The following is a 19,826-nucleotide window of genomic DNA, read 5'->3' as shown; positions in this document are numbered from 1 at the left end:
TGTCACCCCCCCAACCACCCAAAGCAGAAGGCAGAGTCTTTCTAGAATCTTCCATCTCACTCATCCCCTTCAGTCAGAGTCCTCAAGGACCTCTACCTTTGTCGCATTGTTAAAACCCACACCTTCTTCCTCAATCATGATGTCCCTGCCAAAATCAAGCTTCTACCTGACCTCACTTAGCGATCCTTCTTCCCTCCAAGACACGGTACTGTTGGGGTCTTGATGGGGCTCCAGAAACAGCACCCTTCTCTCCCATCAGATTCAAGAAAAACTGCAGGAATCATAAAAGAGGAGTGGCAGAGAGAGGGGGAGAAATGGCCCCTTTGTTCCCAGGAACTTATAGTTCAGAGCTTATAGTTTTAGGTCTATAGCCAAGTGCCTTATACTGAATACAAATGTTGGCAACCATGAGACCAAAGTTGGTCCACATATAGGCAGAGGAGCTGTCCCAACTGAGGGTAGCTCCTTCCAAGAGGAAAACAGAACAGAGCTCAGATGTCGACTTTATTCCTCTCAAATTTACCAACCAGGTAAATATCTCCAGGCCAGGAGTTACATTAATGACACGCCCATCACAAGGAGTAGAGAAGAGGAACCCATGTGCCTGTCCATCAGTCTTCCAAAATCTGCCCCAGATTGGCCTTTGCTAAGCATTTGCCACAGATGTGCCTTCCTGCCATCCACCCTGCTTCACACCACTTTCATAGCCATGCACACCTGCCTACTTGTCCAGGTATGGGGCTCAACTCAGATCGTCCTCTCCTACCCTCTCAGTTGACCCACTGGTTCCTGCCTCTTTGTCTGACCTTCTCTCATTCCCTCCTTAACGGCCATGCCTGGCAAGCCTTTCCTCATTTTCCAGATCCAGTTCAAGGTCCTCTCGAATAGCCCTCATGAACATTCTCAGCTAAAGCTCACCATGGCCAGGTCTGTCCCCCATCACATGCTTTAGCTTTGCCATCCATGTCTCTTTTAGTACTTTATTCTGTTGCATCCACTAGACTGCATACTCCCTAAATCAAGGACAATCTCTTATATTTTTAACCCCTCAGTACCTAGCACAGATTCTGGTACATGGATGCCTATAAAGACTCACTGGATTAGAGAGATGCTGCAAGTAGGTAAATGCCAAATAGGACATAAAAATTCCATGCAAATAAAATGCCACAGTGGATCAGAGAGAACAAAGAGTGTATCCAGTGAGAGCACCTGACGTATTTCCTCAAGGTAAGGAGTTAAGTGTCATGAACAAGATGTATCTAAGGGAACTCAAAGGAATGTTTATTTTAAGAGGTTAACATTGAATTGGGCCAGAACTGACAAGGACTTGCTGGGTAATCAAAAGAAAAGAAGAGTCCAAAAAAAAAACAAAAAACAAAAAACCACACACATACGTATAACAAAAGACACAAATCTAGGAAAATAAAAGATATATTTGGGTGATGCTGAGGTTCCTAGTTTGGTCAGGGTATGGAGTACATATAGAAGTGTATCTTGAGAGAAAGCCATAGAGGGAATCTGGCTAAGCAGATATAGGGCCTTGTTGCTGCTGCCGCTAAGTCACTTCAGTCGTGTCCAACTCTGTGCAACCCCATAGAAGGCAGCCCACCAGGCTCCCCCGTCCCTGGGATTCTCCAGGCAAGAACACTGGAGTGGGTTGCCATTTCCTTCTCCAATGCATGAAAGTAAAAAGTGAAAGTGAAGTCACTCAGTTGTATCTGACTCTTAGCGACCCATGGACTGCAGTCTACCAGGCTCCTCCGTCCATGGGATTTTCCAGGCAAGAGTACTGGAGTGGAGTGCCATTGCCTTCTCCTCATAGGGCCTTGAGCACCAAACAAAATAAATTTCTACTTAATTTACAGACAATGGGAATCAAAGAATATTTCCTTAAAATGTAGGTGGTTAATGATGCCAAGGAAACCATTTAAAGTCCGGATCCTTGTAATAGTGGTAATAACAAACTAACAATTTGTTTTTCAATTACTTCCAAATTTCTCAGGATCATAGCGACTCTGAGCTTATAATCATTTGATAATCCCAACGGAACATTATCTGAGCATAATAAAATGACTAATAAACTATTTAGGATGATCAAGAGACTAAATATTAATTTGTAGTCATTTTTCATTTTGCTTATGATTCTTTCAACCCACTCCTGCATGTTTCATTTACCTAATGAGTCTGCACTTGCCACTGGCCTATCATGTAATAAGCCTTGACAATTTTCCAATTCTCTTAATAGCCAGTAACACAAAATGCTGATTTCAGGCAGTAATATCTGTGACCATCTGTTTCTGCTTCACCATTTCTTCTTCACTATTCAACCACCAACTACAGTGAGCTTCAGAGATCACTCTTCAAAGATTGGTAGACAAACAGCAAAACAGAACCACAGAAAAATTATTGAGATGTCTGACTCCAGTGCCAGAGCTGAACAAATGGATCAGACAGATAAATGGTCTCTAGACCCATCTGCAGTCGGTCCTGAGTTACAGCAGCAAAAATCCCTCTGAACAAATTCCAACATGGCTCTTTGAAAGCAGCACCTGGAACTATAAGCCTGTTTTTGCTCTTTTGCCAACTAGCTATGTATTTTTGGTCAAGTTATTTTAATGCATGGGGCTTTCCTAAATCTATACAATGAAAGGATTAGACTAGGTCCCCAAGCAAAAAAAAAAAAAAAAATCCATTTATGTCTCTTAACTGTCAGCTGAAGGCTCCCGTTTAAGAACAGCCAGAATTCCCAGAAAGACGATTTTTCCCCAGCAGCGGCATCCTGTCCTTGACCACTGCCAGAAGAGCATCCTACTTTAGCTTCTCTGTTGTCTTTTTTCTTTGCTTGGGGGTTTTTTGTTTGTCTTTAAATTTTTATTTTCTACTGGAGTACAGTTGATCAGCCATGCTGTGTTAGGTTCAGGTGTCCAGCAAAGTGATTCAAATACAAGTATCTACTCTTTTTCAAATTCTTTTCTCATTTAGGTTATTACAAAATATTGAGCAGAGTTCTCTGTCCTATACAGTAGGCTCCTGTTGGTCATCTACTTTCAGTAATTAAGTCCCCTATATACAAACGTTGACGTTGCAAATGTCAAAGATGTGAATTGGCACTCGTATGTCCAATCATGTAAGTTAATTCACACGTCTAGTGTACAGTCACATGAGTGCATCCTCCACAATTGGTTGTGCTTCCGTGTACTACACAGTATGGGATAAAGTACAGTGGGACTGTATCTGTATTGCAAGCCCAGATGTCCAGATGCAAGCAGAAAAGCAGCAGTGAAGTAGATGGCAGTGCACTGTATATTTTGAAGCACTATAACTGTAAGATTAAAAATGCTTTATTTTTGTGTTTGCTTTCTATATATTATTTGTGTGAAAAGTATTATAAACCTATTACAGTAGAGTACTACAAAGTCAACTGTGATAGTTGGACCCAACTTATGGACCTCATAAGTTGGACTTAGGAGCAAACTGGACTTACAGATGCACTTTCAGAAGGAAACCTATTCGTATGTAGGGGACTTACTCTACAGCAGGGTGTACACGTAAATCCCAAACTCCCAGCCTACCCCTTCCCCTCACCCATCTCCCCCCCACCCCCGTAAGTTTTTCCTCTGTGAGTCTGTTTCTGTCTTGTAAATAAGTTCAACTGGATTTTTTTTTTTAGATTCCACATATAAGCAATATTGTATGATATTTGTCTTTGTCTGACTTACTAAGTGAAATAAGTCTGTTGTCTTATGTTGGGTTCCCCAGGTAACAGTCTCTGATATTTGAAGTGCACGTGGTTTATTGGGAAGTTCCTTGTGATCACACTTTGGAAAGGCAAGGGAGAAGACAGACGGGGCTGGGACAGAACTTGGTCTGTGATACAGTTGCCATACAGGACTCAGCCAAGCCCATGGGGAGTTTTGGACCCAAGACGGCTCTTCAGAGGTGTCTCAAGTTACACCCCTGCCTGGAAAAATCATTGGATGGGAGCTGCTTCCTTGCCCCGGGTGAGAATAATTTCTGGAGAAGCACTGAGCCAGGTTGGGAATATGAGAATCGATCCTAGAGGGGCTAACTACACAGAAGAGGAAAACAGCCACTGCTTTCAGCTCAAATCTTCTGAAAGTAACAGGGGGGAGGGTGTGAACAAGAAAGAAACGGACTAAAAAGAAACAGCTGGACTCTGTATGACCTTAGTCAACCTCTTTCATTTATTTGTGCCATCTCCTTCACTGTCAGCTGATCTGTGGTCACTTTCACCTCCCCCAGCAAAACATCCAAGATGCTACTACATGCATCCTTCTTGGTCAATTCTCAAAGCCCTTTTCTTACGTCCATCAAAGCTTACAAACATTGCGAAGAAAAAAAAAAAAAACCCACACATATCAAACCTCTCCAGTCTCATTTGAAATTCATCTTCATTAACTGTGAAGAGATGATCAGCGGCAGCAAATTCAGATCTACACAGCAGAGCGGACACACTGCAACCCCACGGTTAAATTGAATCTGCAGGCAGCAGCTTGGAGATTTTGACATTAGACTGAATATAATTCCTCGGTTAGTTGTATCGTTATTACCCATGCTCCCTCTTGTGAAGCAATTTTCCTTATTGGAAGTAAAGGAACCCCAACCAGAGCCTTTAACAATGATCCTTTTCCTGTTTTTATTAGCCCGTATCAAAGAAATGACTACTTGAAGCAAAACCAAGGGGAGGGAATTGGCTTTTTATTGCTGCGTTCCTGTTGTTACGGCTTCAGGAATGGAGAAAGCCTCCCCAAGGAAATACTGTCTCTCTAAACAAGCTCGCAGGGTAATCAACAGGAGAGGTCTTTGGCGGAGATGGAAAATAGAGAAAATTATTAAAATATAATTAAGTAAGCAAAGTGGATGCAAAATAAGATGGGAAAAGTAAGCTCTTCAGGACAGAAACGTCATGTCTTGGAACTTATTTCATAGTAGTCTCCACAATATGCATTGTCCAAATGGGGCTACATAAGTTCAACCAATGGAGCAGCTGCTGATCTTTAAAAATAAAAAAAAAAAAGAAGACAAAACAATTGTATGAATGCTGCCCATGAATCTGAATTTACACCCCTGGTGCGTGTACTAAGTCACCTCAGTGGTGTCTGTCTCTTTGCAGCCCCATAGACTGTAGCCCGCCAGGCTACTCTGCCCATGGGATTCTCCAGGCAAGAATACTGGAGTGGGCAGCCATTTCCTCCTCCAGGGGATCTTCCCGACTCAGGGATCGAACCCACATCTCTTATATCTCCTGCACTGGCAGGCAGGTTCTTCACCACTAGTGCTACCTGGGAAGCACTCCAAAACAAGTCAACCAGTAAAAGTCCCTCCAATGAGAGATTACATCCACTCCTCTGAGTCAAACACACACTCAGGTACACAAAATAAAACATACAGTTCCAAGTAGCCATCATGTCACAGAAACCATTTCAAGTCCTTTGTTCATAGAGTACAAACACCTCTATCCTAAGTTCCATCTCTGAACGGCTGTGTGTTGAACTATTTGCTTCTTCTTCAGTTTGATTCTAACAGTGACTCTTTGTCTAAAGCTGACTCTCTAGCAGATACCATATTATTTAAAAAAACAAATGGCACTTTAATTTTAATTGTATTTTTATTCTTTAAATATTTAAATACATAGCTTATATGTTTTTCTCCATTTACAGAAACACACAGAAGTGTTGAAGAATGGATTTTGCTGTTATAGAAAAGGGTTATTTAAATATTGTATCAAGTATGTGTACAACTATACACACACTACAGTTCAATAATGTTTTTCTTTTTTGCTGAAATTGATTATTTCACTTCTGATTTCAGTAAAGAGGGAAGCCAAATACAAAAGACCTACTAGAAACCATTTCAGTCAGACACATCTAAAAATTTATAGTTTCTATAATAAAAAGGAGAAAAATACAGATGCAGAGCCCCCATCATAAAGCAAATCAACATACAAATTTAAAAGGATTCTTAAGGCCACAACCCTTTAATCCAGAGATCAGAGGCAAAGGAATGATTTATCAACTTAAAGATCCATTTTTAAATGCTTTCTAGACTGATTTGTTTACATTGTCATGTAAACCCAATCTCCAAAGCAGTTGAAAGCAGTATTACCAAACAATATAACGTGAATAAAAAATAGATGGCAGGGTTCTACTTAATAGTCACTGAAAGTAGTTAAGTTGACAATACACTAAATTAGTGAAGCTGGGGACTTCTCTTGGTTGATAGGAATCCGCCTGCCAACGTAGGGGACATGGATTCAATCCCTGGTCAGGGAAGACCCCACGTGCCCTGGAGCAACGGAGCCAGTGTACCACGCTTACTGAGCACTCATTCCAGGGACTGGAAGTCGCAACTACTGAGCCAATACTTGGCAACTACTAAAGCCCACACATCTAGAGCCCGTGCTCCGAAACAAGAAAAGCCATCCCATTGGAAGCAAGCCTCTGCACCACAATGAAGACTAGCCCCTGCTCACCAAGACTAGAGAAAGCCTGAGCAAAAAGATCCAGCACAGCCAAAAATTAATACATACATACATACATACACTTTTTAAAAAAACATCTGAAGTTGAACTATCATCTGCATTGTTTTTAGCAATCCTAAAAAATATGTATTTCACTTTCCTTAAGTACACAAGCTATACTATTTTCATCCACAAGAAGATGGAACCACAATGTTCAAAATAAAAGTCCAAGTCAGACTATCTTCAGAAGAAAACATGCCCAAAGATACTTTTTTTAAGAGTAAAATGTTTAAGTCTACGAAAAGTTCACGGAAAACATGATAGGGTTTCTAGGCTTCTTTAGACCAATAAAGATCATAACTACAGATTCATCCTCACGAATTTGTTTAACAAAACTATATTAAGGACCTAATATGTAAGCAGGGTTATAGTCACACTGAGTGAGCACGTGGTAGGATAAGCAATAAATAAATACAAAGGAACAAGAAACAGAAAATAAAACAGCAAACCAGAGGATAATGAATGTAAAGTGAAGCAATTAAAGACTAGAGGAAAGAATGAATCAACAACACCGGAAACCTCTGATTATCAACTCAACCTGAAGGGCTTCTCCAGGACCTAAACACTTCCAAAGACCTCTGAGGAGTGTGGTCCTTCAACAACAAAGGAAACCGGAACACTGAGAGAATCAGGACTCCAGTGATGCTGATCCTCCCCAGTTTTAGAGTTGAGTCTCTGATTCTCCCAAAACTAAAATAACTTTCTCTATGCATCTGGAACAGAAGTTTTCAGAAGGAAACACCTCTCACAGCCCCGGCTGAGATTTAAGGGCTAGCAAGTACACCCGAAGGAATAATGTCATCATGTCGTGAATACTTCTAACAGTTCACTCTGCATTCTCATTAAAATAATCTTCCCACTGCAAGGCTGCTCCCGTGAACTGTGACACAGCCCTATGGACTGAGAAGACCAGTAGGCTACAGGCTCCCTACTTCTTCTAGAGCCCCCAAAGCAGTTATTAAAGGACAGGATGGATGCTTGCAAGACCCTCACTCTCATCCTTGTTGTTGTTGTTCAGTTGCTAAGTTGTGTCTGACTCCTTGCGACCCCGTGGACTGCAGCACCCCAGGCTCCTCTGTCCTCCACTATCTCTCAGAGTTTGCTCAAACTTACATCCATCAAGTCGGTGATGCCATCCAACCATCTCATCCTCTGTCAACCCCTTCTCCTGTCCTTCATCTTTCCCAGCATCAGGGTCTTTTCCAATGAGTTGGCTCTTGACATCAAAGGATTACAGCTTCAGCATCAATCCTTCCAATGAATATTCAGGGTTGATTTTGTTTAGGATCTGTCACCTTGCTGACTAAGGGACTTTCATCCTTGGGTATAAGCAATTTAAAATAACTGTCAAAAATGCCTGGTGACAATACTCTAGCATGACTCTTTTTTTCTTGTAGCAGTTTAAAAGAAGTGATATTATAACAGAAAACATACTAAATTTAGAGTTGGAATGACCCCATCCATTCTCAGTTGTACGATCAAGGCAAGTCATTTAACCTGCCAAGGGCTCAGTTTCCTCATCTATAAACTGGGGATCATAACAGAAACCACCTCCTCCTACAGTACCTGTGACAATAAATAAGACTGATTACTGAAATGCTTTATAGTTTCCAAAGCAGTTGCATAGACATACTCATGGAGAAGTTTCCCAGGGGGCCAAGCAAATAAAAATACATATCGGACTAATTCCCCCTATTCATGGCTAATTCAAATCCACACTTTTGAAGTCAGAGGGAAATATGAGATATAACTTTTAGTTAGGAAGGAAGGAAAACGTGCACACCTCTTTCAGTCCACCCTTAGCTTCTGTTTGTGAGCAGGTGGCTAGCCCAGGTAAGAAGCTCTTCCAGAACCGAAATAATTAAAAGTTCCTGATGCTCTGGAGCCTAGAGGGACAGCCTCCCAGCTCTCCTTGGCTCCCCGGAGACTCTACAGAATATGCTAATTATTTTACGTGCTGCCATTCTCACAGACACTAGTTTCCCTGCCAATTTGTCAGAAGATTGCTGCCTAATGATCAGTTAATTGGTCCTTGGGAGAGCCAGGTAGAGTGGGTTGAAAGTTTCTTTCCAAAGATGTCTTTCATTTTTGCTCACCTCATCCATAAATCTGTTGCTTTCACTTTTAAGGGCTACTTCCCAGTGGCTGCATGCCTTTGAAACACACAAACAAAACAAAGGTCTGGAAAGATTTTGGCTGCAACTTACATGGCTCAGGCAGGAGGGGGTCAGGGGCAGAGCCACGGAGACTTCAGGCAGGACTGGACCACTCGCCAGCTCTGTGCCCTGGGCAGTCAGCCCATCTCGAAGCTTCTGTGTTGGCAACTGCAAAATGGGATGGTCTGTGCCCACCGCCTCCCTGAATGTTGTGAACTAGAGGAGTAAGTGTGTGTAACACATTCATTCCGGGAAATAGAACCCACTAAGTACTTAATAATTGTTACTGTTATGGAAATGAAAAATACAATAAACTTGGCAACAGCCAAGTCTACCAAATAACCTAATAGTAATCATTTTTGTTCCGTGAGCTAAGCTATTTGTAGGGTTTCCCTGGTGGCTCAAACTGTAAAGAATCCACCTGCAATGTGGGAGTGAAAGTGAAAAGTGAAAGTCACTCAGTCATGTCCGACTCTTTGCGACCTCATGGACTGTACAGTCCATGGAATTCTCCAGGCCAGAATACTGGAGTGGGTCGCCTTTCCCTTCTCCAGGGGGGATCTTCCCAACCCAGGGACCGAACCCAGGTCTCCCGCATTGCAGGTGGATTCTTTACCAGCTGAGCCACAAGAGAAGCCAATGCAGGAGACCTGGGTTTGATCCCTGGGTTGGGAAGATCCCCCGGGGGAGGGCATGGCAACTCACTCCAGTACGCTCGTTTGGAGAATCCCCATGAACAGAGGAGCCTGGTGGGCTGCAGTCCTTGGGGTTGCAAAGAGTCGGACATGACTGAGCTACTAAGCACCGCACAGGCTACTTGTAAGAAAAGAGAACAGAGTACAACAGTGATTTCATTCTTTAGAGTAAAGAGCAATCAATGCCCTAAATCCCCTCCTCTCTGAATTTCTCCTCTTCTTCCCTCTCATATATATATTTCTTCTACTCCATCCTCAGCCTCACAACTGTTCTTCCTCCCACTAGGGTTCGAGCCACCTCCAACAGCTACGCCATGTGAGACCTGGCCTTAGACTTGGACTTAACCCAGATCTCCTGTGATTTGACTGGAGGACTCCATCTGGTCAAAGGTTCAACGGCACATCCAGGGAGCCTCTTCCTGACTGCCGCGCCGGGCCAAAAAGTGGGACGGCCACTCACAGCCAGAAGGTCAATCCACAAACACAAGAAAAATTCCTGGCATTTTTCTTTAGAAATTTTGATTCCTTCCCCTGCTACTTCTTCTTGGAAAATGAAGCGGAGGAATTTACCACAGAGAGGAGAGCAAACAACAACAACAAAAATATGTTTTAATAACATTTCTACACATTGCTCAAGGCTTCTAAAGTTACAGCGATGAGCCTGTGCAGTGTTAGCAACTGTTTTTCATTTTGTTACGGGTTTAGAAGGTAAACAGGGATTGAGAGAATGAGCACATCTAAAGCACAAGTGAATCAAGATCGAATAAAGATTTACGACTCCAGACACAGTAGACACTCCATGGACCGGTGAGAATGGTGGCCATATTACTCAGGAAAATTCCGAGACAGTTCATGATCATTTGTGTCGGAAGTCTGAAAGCTGGACATCTTCGGAGTATGCACCAGCATGTTTAAAAAGCGTCTGCCTGCAGGCTCCTCCTTGGTGGCAGGGGACAGGTGTGGCAAGGACCAAGGCTGCTCAGATGCTGCTGCGTCTTCTCTGAAGCCCTTCCAAGGTCCTCACTCACAAACTAATCACTTCCCATGGGATTAAACCACAGTAGGGGTGGAAGAGGAAGATTTCCAAGAATGATTAGGGAGAAACTCCTAACAAAAGATTTCATTTCTCCCAAGAGTAGAAGCTACTTCCCCTCCAATGTACCTGCTTTTATTTTTTTTAATTGAAGTATAGTTGATCTGCAGTATCATTTAGGTTTCAGGTATACAGCACAGTGATTCAGTGTTTATACTACCATAGATTACCATACATCTTTGCCAACAAAGGTTCATCTAGTCAAGACTATGGTTTTTCCAGTAGCCATGTATGGATGTGAGAGTTGGACTATAAAGAAAGCTGAGCGCTGAAGAATTGATGCTTTTGAACTGTGGTGTTGGAGAAGACTCTTGTGAGTCCCTCGGACAACAAGGAGATCCAACCAGTCCATCCTAAAGGAGATCAGTCCTGAATGTTCATTGGAAGGACTGAAGTTGAAGCTGAAACTCCAATACTTTGGCCACCTGATGCAAAGAACTAACTCATTTTAAAAGACCCTGATGCTGGGAAAGATTGAAGGCAGGAGGAGAAGGGTACAACAGAGGATGAGATGGTTGGATGGCATCACCGACTCAATGGACATGAGTTTGAGTGGGCTCTGGGAGTTGGTGATAGAGAGGGAGGCCTGGCGTGCTGCAGTTCATGGGGTCAAAAAGAGACACAGGTTTGATCCCTGGCTCAGGAATATCTCCTGGAGGTGGAGAGTCAACCAACCCACTCCAGTATTCTTGCCTGGAGAATCTCATGAACAGAGGGGCCTGGTGGGCTATAGTCCATGGGGTCACACAGAGTTTTGACACAACTACTGAAGCGACTTAGCACACACATAGACATTTATAATGTTACATATATGATACATATATATATACATACACACACACACACTGTTCTTCAGATTCTCTTCCTTTATAGGTTATTACAAAATACTGCGTATGGTTCCCTGTGCTACACAGTACAGTCCTTGTTGGGCATCTATTTTATATATAGTGTATGTATATACTGTTACTGTTGTTGTCATTGCTGTTTTAGGAAACATGTGCACACTTTAGATATTTGGAGAGTTGTAGGTATTCTCCAGAGCGATCATCATTTAGAGAGTAGCTCTAATCGTATGCCCACTTCCTACTTATCACTTACATTCACACCTAGCACATCAGAAAATCAGGGTCCCTCAGTGAATCTGCATTTATCCTATTGCTCTGAAATCACTGGCCTCCTAATCTAGCTTTTCAGGTTTTCACTGAACTTCGTTAAAGCAAGTCTTACTCTATCTAGAGATTTAACACAGTGACTAGATGGAAAAAGAGGTCTAAATTTCTGTAATAACCCCCCCCCCAAAAAAAAGAGCTACATTCTGGGAAAGTTCAGCTGATATGGACTTTATCACCACGTGGCAGAACTGCCCGCCTAGCTTACACACAGCAGACATGGTGCCAAACAACCTGAGAACTCCTTGAGAAAGATGCAGTCTCTGTGAGGTTCTGGTCAATCTATAGCTTCCTATCAAATGTCACTAATCCAGGATGCCAGTGAAAAGTCTTACAAATGTAAGACATTTATTCCAGACATTCAACATAAGCATAATTCAGAGGCTGCTTCAACTTCAGTAGATCTACATGTTTTAGGCTAATAATGAAAGTAACAGCAACACTATAGGTAGAGTCCATAGCCATCACTACATGAAAGCCGGACACATCATTTATCAAACCCAACTACTGCTGCAGGAGGCTTGTCCCACAGAAGGCAGGGAAACAAACTGGTTGATTTTCTAACTAATATCTAAATATATCTAAATGGACATAAACACACACATGTAATAGAAAATTAACCTAGAGAAATCAAGGGTAGTACTTTCCAACAACTAAAAGGATAGAAATGTATTGGGGGGAGTAGCAATATGAGTTCAAATCAAACAATAACCCTTTATCAAACATAAATGCAACCCACAGACATAGAAAACAAACTACGACTAGCAACAGGCAAAGGAGGGTAGGAATAAATTAGGAATTTGGGATTAACAGATATATACGGCTATTGCTGCTGCTGCTAAGTCGCTTCAGTCGTGTCCGACTCTGGGCGACCCCATAGACGGCAGCCCACCAGGCTCCCCCATCCCTGGGATTCTCCAGGCAAGAACACTGGAGTGGGCTGCCATTTCCTTCTCCAATGCATGAAAGTGAAAAGTGAAAGGGAAGTCGCTCAGTTGTGTCCGATTCTTAACGATCCCATGGACCGCAGCCCACCAGGCTCCTCCATCCACGGGATTTTCCAGGCAGGACTACTGGAGTGGGGTGCCATTGCCTTCTATATACTACTATATACAAAATAGACAAGAAACAAGGACTCACTGTATAGCACAGAGAACTGTACTCAGTATTTTGTAATAACTTATAATGGAAAAGAATAAATATGCGTGTGTATCTATATGCTGCATGATGTGCTTAGTTGCTCAGTCATGTTCACCTCTTTGCGACCCCATGGACTGTAGCCCGCCAGGCTCCTCTATCCATGGGATTCTCCAGGCAAGAATACTGAAGCAGGTAGCCACGCCCTCCTCCAGGGGTTCTTCCAAACCCGGGGATTGAATCCAGGTCTCCCACGTTGCAGGCAGATTCTTTACCATCTGAGCCACCAGGGAAGCCATAACTGAATAACTTTGAATGTAAACCTGAAACTAACACAACATCATCATTTAACCAGACTTCATTTAAAAGAAGAACATAACTGCACATGGGAACATCTTTCCTAGGGAACTTGGTGTAGGGTCCTAGAGTAGAGCCCTTTGTTGATGCAGAACTCTCCAGCACAGCATCCCTTTCTGTGAACCCCCTCCTCATGTGGACGGACTCACTCCCTCATTAGGAAGCCTGTCTCAGGTGTGCACAGGTCTAATCAGCTTTTCCTCAGACTGAGTCAAATCTACCTACCTGCTAGTAACTTATGTACCTTGTTGGTCTCTAATCAGCACTCTGAAATTTAATCTTCATTGTGGCCATGAGCTTTAAGGTATTAAGTATCTAAACTTTATTTATTACCTTCTTCATAATAAAGAGAATTTATTCACTCCAGACTTTATTCATGATACTGCCACATAGTTTAATACTTTCCTAATGCCATCTTACAGGCTTCCCTGATGGCTCAGTGGTAAAGAACTTGACTGCCAATGCAGGAGACGTGCGCTCGATCCTTGGGTCAGGAAGATCCCCTGGAGAAGGGAATGGCAACTCTCTCCAGTATTCTTGCCTGGGAAATCCCATGGACAGAGAAGCCTGGTGGGCTCCAGTCCACGCAACTGTAGAAGAGTCAGACATGACTTACCGACTGAATAACAAAAAATGGCCATCTTAAGATGCATGATATCTAGAAGGTTCTAGTAGTCAACGAGCCAAGCCAAGTAGTTCCAAGCAGCTTCCAGAGGCACTACTAGATAAGGACTAAGGGGAAGAGTAATTATCAAGGACTCAAAATCAACCCAGAATTCATTTTATTTCAAAGGGCAGAGGGAGCAGACAGGAGATGATTCCCAAGGAGAAAGAAAAGTTAGCATCTCTTCTCTTTCTCTTGTTTAAAACATGCAAAAAGAGTCCCCAAATCTCCGAAAATACACTGTCAGACCAAAAAGGGCATTGTTAGCTTCACTACTGCTTTGACCTAAGCCAAGTAGTGGAATCAATATCATGTATCTTCTGATTTTCATCAGAATGAATTTATTTACTGGAGGCAAAAGACAAAGACCCGAATCTATTTAAGAATGACAGAGATGTATGGTGGGAAGGTCACATATCAGTAAGTCAGACGGCACTGCTGATCACAGCAAGAAGAGCATGTCCTAGGCTCCCCGTCCTCTCCCTGCAAAAGCAGTCACAAAACATGATAGAATATAATTGCATAAAACACATTTGCAAAGACTATAGGCAAAAAACATATGCCCAATGGCCAAATTGTCTTGGTTCCACTGTAGATGACTATTCATAGAAGACTGATGATGTTACACTTGCATAAAAAGATGATGCACACCCTCCAGCATAAAGAGTAGTTCACTTTGGTAGAACACGGTGGTCAAAAGTAACAGTCAACATGCTTTGTGGATCTTCAGGGATCAGTCCCTCACTTCTACGTCTCAGTCTAAATGCCAATTTCTCCACAAGACCCACAGTGACCACTCTAATTAAAATCTGCCACACCCTCGTCCTCTCAACTCCCACCAAGAGTCTTCTCCAGAACCAAAGTCAAAAGCATCATTTCTTTGCTTCCATTAAGCGTTAGTCTTAACCTGGCAATTTTCTCTATGCAGAGACCTTAGCTCCTCAGGTAACTCGTCACATGTTTTACTAAGTTACTGTGTTAACTGTTCCATTTCCCCTCCTTCCCAACACACATGCACACAGATAAAGACTGACAAGGACAGGATCTTTATCTAGTTACTGATGGATCCCAAGGATCAAAAGAGTTCCTGGCACATGATAGGAAATAAGAAGGCAGCATACATTGGTTGAATGAATAGGTAATCATAATGAATAAGTAATTCTGGGCTTAGATAAACCTGACCATGAGTCCCTTTTCCACCTCCACTAGCTGTAGGACCTTGGGAAAATGATGGTCCTCTTTGAACTGTGTTCCTCATCAGTCAAATGGAGATACAGGAATGCCTGTCCCATAGAATCATGATAAGAATGACACGATTCAGTGTATATGAAGAACTTAAGGATCATGCTTGGACAAAGCAAGAGCTCAAAAAATGTCACCTGCCATTATTTTTCCAGTAGTCACATACAGATGTGAGAGCTAGACCATAAAGAAGGCTGAGCATCAAAGAACCGATACTTTCGAATTGTGGTGCTGGAAAAGACTTGAGAGTCCCTTGGACAGCAAGAGATCAAACCAGTCAATCCCAAAGGAAATCAACCCTGAATATCCATTAGAAGGACTGTTGCTGAAGCTGAAGCTCTAATACTTTGACCACCTGATGCAGAGTCAACTCAATGAAAAAGACCCTGATGCTGGGAAAGATTGAAGGCAAAAGGAGAAGGGGATGACAGAGGATCCGATGGTTAGATAGCATCACCGACTCAATGGACATGAATTTGAGCAAACTCATGCTCAAATAGTGAGCAGATAGTGGAAGACAGAGGAGCCCAGTGTGCTGCCGTCCAGGGGGTCGCAAAGAGACAGACACAGCTGACTAACTGAATAACAGCTGCCATCATTGTTATTATTTCAAGATACGTTCCCCAAAGCGGTGAGGGACTGGTAAGGATTTATGTTCCCCGGCAACTTGCCCTCCTCACATCTGAAGAGCGCAGATCTGAGATGGTGAAGAGGGATTCATGGCGTTGATGAAGCTGCAGAGCTACCCAGGTCAAGCCCATCACAAGACCTCATCAGCGCCAATTCAAAGACATGCAGGAGTTTACAAAGGAGCTGTTAACAGTGTGAGGATGACAGACTCAGCCCTGCTGGAGTTGAATAAACATTAACAATGAAACCACCAAGTAAGTGAGGGTGAGGCTGGAAACCTTAAAAGGCAGGAAAGCAGCTTCTCTGGCTACTTGAAGGGAGAGATTTGTTTATTTAGTTTAACTGGAGTCAAAGCTAATGGTTCTAATGGGTTGAATCACCCCAAATTATTCTCCAGATTTCCACACATGGGCTGTAACTTAAACTTTATGAAAGAAGATAAAGAAAATCAGTCTCCCATAAAAAGAGTTTACCAGAACATACTAATCATTTAGACATTCGCTTATATTTCTAGAAAACTGAAGATCAGAAACTGTGTGGTAACATTTTCCTGGAGCAAATTCTAAGCCTGCCTGAAGCCTGGGAATTAAATCATTAATCTGAACATTCACTAAGTCTGTAGGAAAACAAAACACTGGAAACACCCAATATTGATAAGCACATCACCTTTAATCTCAGAATTAAAAGCAGAGACTGTCTGAGTTAAGAAAGTGGGAATGAGTGAGGAAGACCGAGATGAGGGTAAAGGGGATGACAAAAGAGAAAGGAATATTTACTGATTTCAGGACTATAATGCCATCCCAGGGGGCTCAGATGGTACAGAATCTGCCTGCAATCCAGGAGAACCTGGGTTCAGTCCCCAGGTTGGGATGATCCCCTGGAGAAGGGAATGTCTACCCAATCCAGTATTCTTGCCTGGAGAATTCCATGGACAGAGAAACCTGGCGGCTTACAGTCCGTGGGGTTGCAAAGAGTCGGACATAACTGAGTAACTAACACTTATTAGGGCAGTCATACTCATTATAACATGTCTTCCCAAAGTGGTCCATTAAAGCATTATGTGAACAAACTAAAATGGACTACACGCTCAAGGGTGATTACGACAAATAACGCCAAAAAAAAAAAATTTTTTTTCTCTCTTCACTCTATAGAATAAAGACCTTAAGACTTGGGGACAATTAAGCAAAGTCTGGTAGCTAAGCAGAAGCTGGAATCAAATTTCCAGACTCCCAAATCAATGCTTTGCATTCCATACAAGAACTGCCTCGAGCTCTAACATGCATGTGATAAATGATTCAGATTCTGCCTTTCTGACAAGCTCCCAGGTGATACTGATGCTACAGGACCTGGGAGGTCACAGAAATAGGAAACCTCTCACCCACTGCACCTGCTAAGGTAAGTTTTGGGAATATTTTTTAAAATATCTTTTAAAAAGGTATTTTTCTAGGAGCAGGACAAAGTGAAATTACAGATGAAATATTGAGGTTTTTAAAGGTTCTAATAATTCACAATATTTCTAAAATTTATGGGTCATTTACATGGTGGTGTCAACTCCAGTAGTAAACAAAATACATTAAAGTTGCAAATTTTTAAAGCATACACAAACACCAACACTTCAGAATTGAGGGATCTCTCACTGAGCCATTCTATGTACATTCATTGATATTTAAAATACACCACGCCTAAACTGCACAATGGATTTCGCAGATGGCTCAGCAGTAAAGAGTCCGCCTGCCAATGCAGGAGACAAGAGTTCAATCCCTGGGTCAGGAAGACTGCCCTGGAGAAGGAAACGGCAGTTCACTCCACTATTCTTGCCTGAGAAATCCCAAGGACAGAGGAACCTGGCAGGCTACAGGCTCTGGGGTCACAGTTAGAAGAACTGACTCTTAGTGACAGAGCACAGATGCAAACAGCACTCTAGCTGTGAAACTGCCCACGCTGTCTCCTTCGGTAATAGAAATACTGTGACTAGGGATCGCTTTAACTTTCTTTAAAATTGGATGTTTCAGATAAGAAAGATGGCATTAACACACCAAATTCCCACAGGCTTATCTGCATAGACTTTACCATCCAATAGCACAATGTAATAAAATTGACCAAACTCAATTACATATATATGTAACCTATAATACATTACATATATTATAATGATATATATTAGGGGGGTGTTAAAGTGTAACTGGGCGGAGAAACAATTTTCGAAAAGCTCTTCTAACTCTCTATCCCCCTTCACTCCCCACCCCCACCCCCCATCTATCACAGAAGAATCTGGATGCATTTGAAGAGAGTTGATGAACACTGAACACAATGTGTCCCTCCAGCCAAAACTCAGTTACCTCCCAAAGCTTCCTATTGGTCCCCCTGAATCAGCTGAACTCAAGAGGTTTTTTTTCCTATAAAAAGTCCACTGTGTATCTAAATCGGATTCCAGTAAAAATTTCACTTCAGCTCAAGTGAAAATGCAGAGGTAGCAGTTAGGAATAACAGCTGGAGAACATTAGTTTTCTGTCTCTCCTTTTCTCTCCCAAGGGTTGAAAACTCCACTGTTCAGACAGGAAGCAGTCACACACCACACACTGCACAATAGGAGAACGCTGGGATGTAAGAACAAGTTGCAGAGGATTAGAAAGAGTGTGAGGGGTTTTGTTCAAGAACACAGAGCCGCAGCTCTGAGTTCCTCTCCAGGTATCGGACCCCCCCAACCCCAGTGTTCAAGTAAAGTAATGGGTACACACCCAGAACTGACAAACACACATTTCACTCCCTGAAAGCTTTTTAATAACTCAAGAGGAAGGAGGCTTAATCTTTCATTTTTCCACCATTTTTTAAAACATTAACTTCACGAGGTTTTGGGGGGTGGCCAAGATTCTCCAATAATCTTTTCTGGCCTAATTTCACGGTTGGCTATCTTAAAAGACCACCTTTCAACTTCCTTTAAAAAAAAGAAAGAAATTGTCGGGGGGGGCGGGGGATTTCTCTCACTTAACTGTACAGAATAAAGAAATCTATATATTTCATAAATATGTGGAATTCAACACATGATGCCCTGGAAAAAGAATGATTTAAACAAAAGGTTCTTGTGGATACGGTTTTCTTAGAGTCGGTTTCTGCTGTAATTTCACAAAGCTGCTGAGAAGGAACACAGTACCGAGCAAGGGGGAGAGGCATCCACCTTCCATGGCCAGAGCTCCTCAAGTTTTGAATTGAATACTCGGAGTTTCTCTACCACCACATGCTGAATAGCCATTCTGCATTCCTAGCAGTCTGCAGGCGCGGGACCCCGCTTCTAACCGCCGGTCCTCTGGGGGCGGGCTGTAAAACCGACCCAGTCTTTTGCACTCCCCTCCAGCCAAGTTCACGAAAGACAAACCTTCCTAACTTCAGAACTGCAGGGAAATGCCTCTGCAGTATGCATATCAGGGGCAACGCAGTTAATCAACCGGGTTCCAACACTACGGTTTTATGCAAAGAGGGGGAGGAGGGGCGAGGGAGAAGCCAACCCACACATCCATCACACTTTTAGGAGTAGGTGGAGTTTAAAGTTTCCCCAACTTCCAAGTTCCCACTTGACAGGCAATATTTCTGTGCAATTTCCAGCCCCATGTAACAGACGGTCCTTTGCCCGTCTCGGGCCCCGGGAGAGCCCAGACCAAACCCCCCAGCCACGCCTGGCCTTGCATGGCCCCTAGGTGGTCAGTTTCACGAGGCTGTCAGCTCGCGGGAGCAGTGAGCAGAGAATGGAAACTTAACTTCTTCCAGAAGTTTTCCCCGCTACAGGAGAGTCCAAGTGACTGGTGCACAAAGGCCTGGGAAAGTTTTCCCTGCGTTGCTTCTCAGAACCATCTTCCGCCAGCTGCCAAACTCTCCAACCTAAACCCCAGATGCCCCAGGGAAGGGAAGTTAAGGCACAGCCGTTTCGCCACAGGCAGAAAGGCCACGCGAACCGTCGCACGGACAACCTGCGAGGTTGCTTAGAGAGTCCCCCGCCGTGAGAAAGCACCCGCGGGGCGCCCGAGCACTCTATGCCGAAGGGGAAGGTGACGGCCCAGACAGGGTGCCCAATGGGGGTGCGCCCCGACACCACCGGGCGTGCGAGAACCTTCCTTCCCAGACGCGAAGGCGAGGGGAAAGGAGCTGGG

General features: G+C 43.1%; 1 protein-coding gene across 1 annotated transcript in view; it reads right to left on the bottom strand.

Moving 5' to 3' along the window:
* FBXL7 (F-box and leucine rich repeat protein 7) overlaps positions 1-19,826 on the bottom strand; it is a 428,890-nt gene that overhangs the window by 408,843 nt on the left and 221 nt on the right. The gene's annotated exons all lie outside the window — the stretch shown is intronic.

Source organism: Muntiacus reevesi, chromosome 14, assembly GCF_963930625.1.
Source record: "Muntiacus reevesi chromosome 14, mMunRee1.1, whole genome shotgun sequence".
Taxonomy (NCBI): Eukaryota; Metazoa; Chordata; class Mammalia; order Artiodactyla; family Cervidae; genus Muntiacus; species Muntiacus reevesi.
This window is presented reverse-complemented; position numbering and strand designations above follow the sequence as displayed.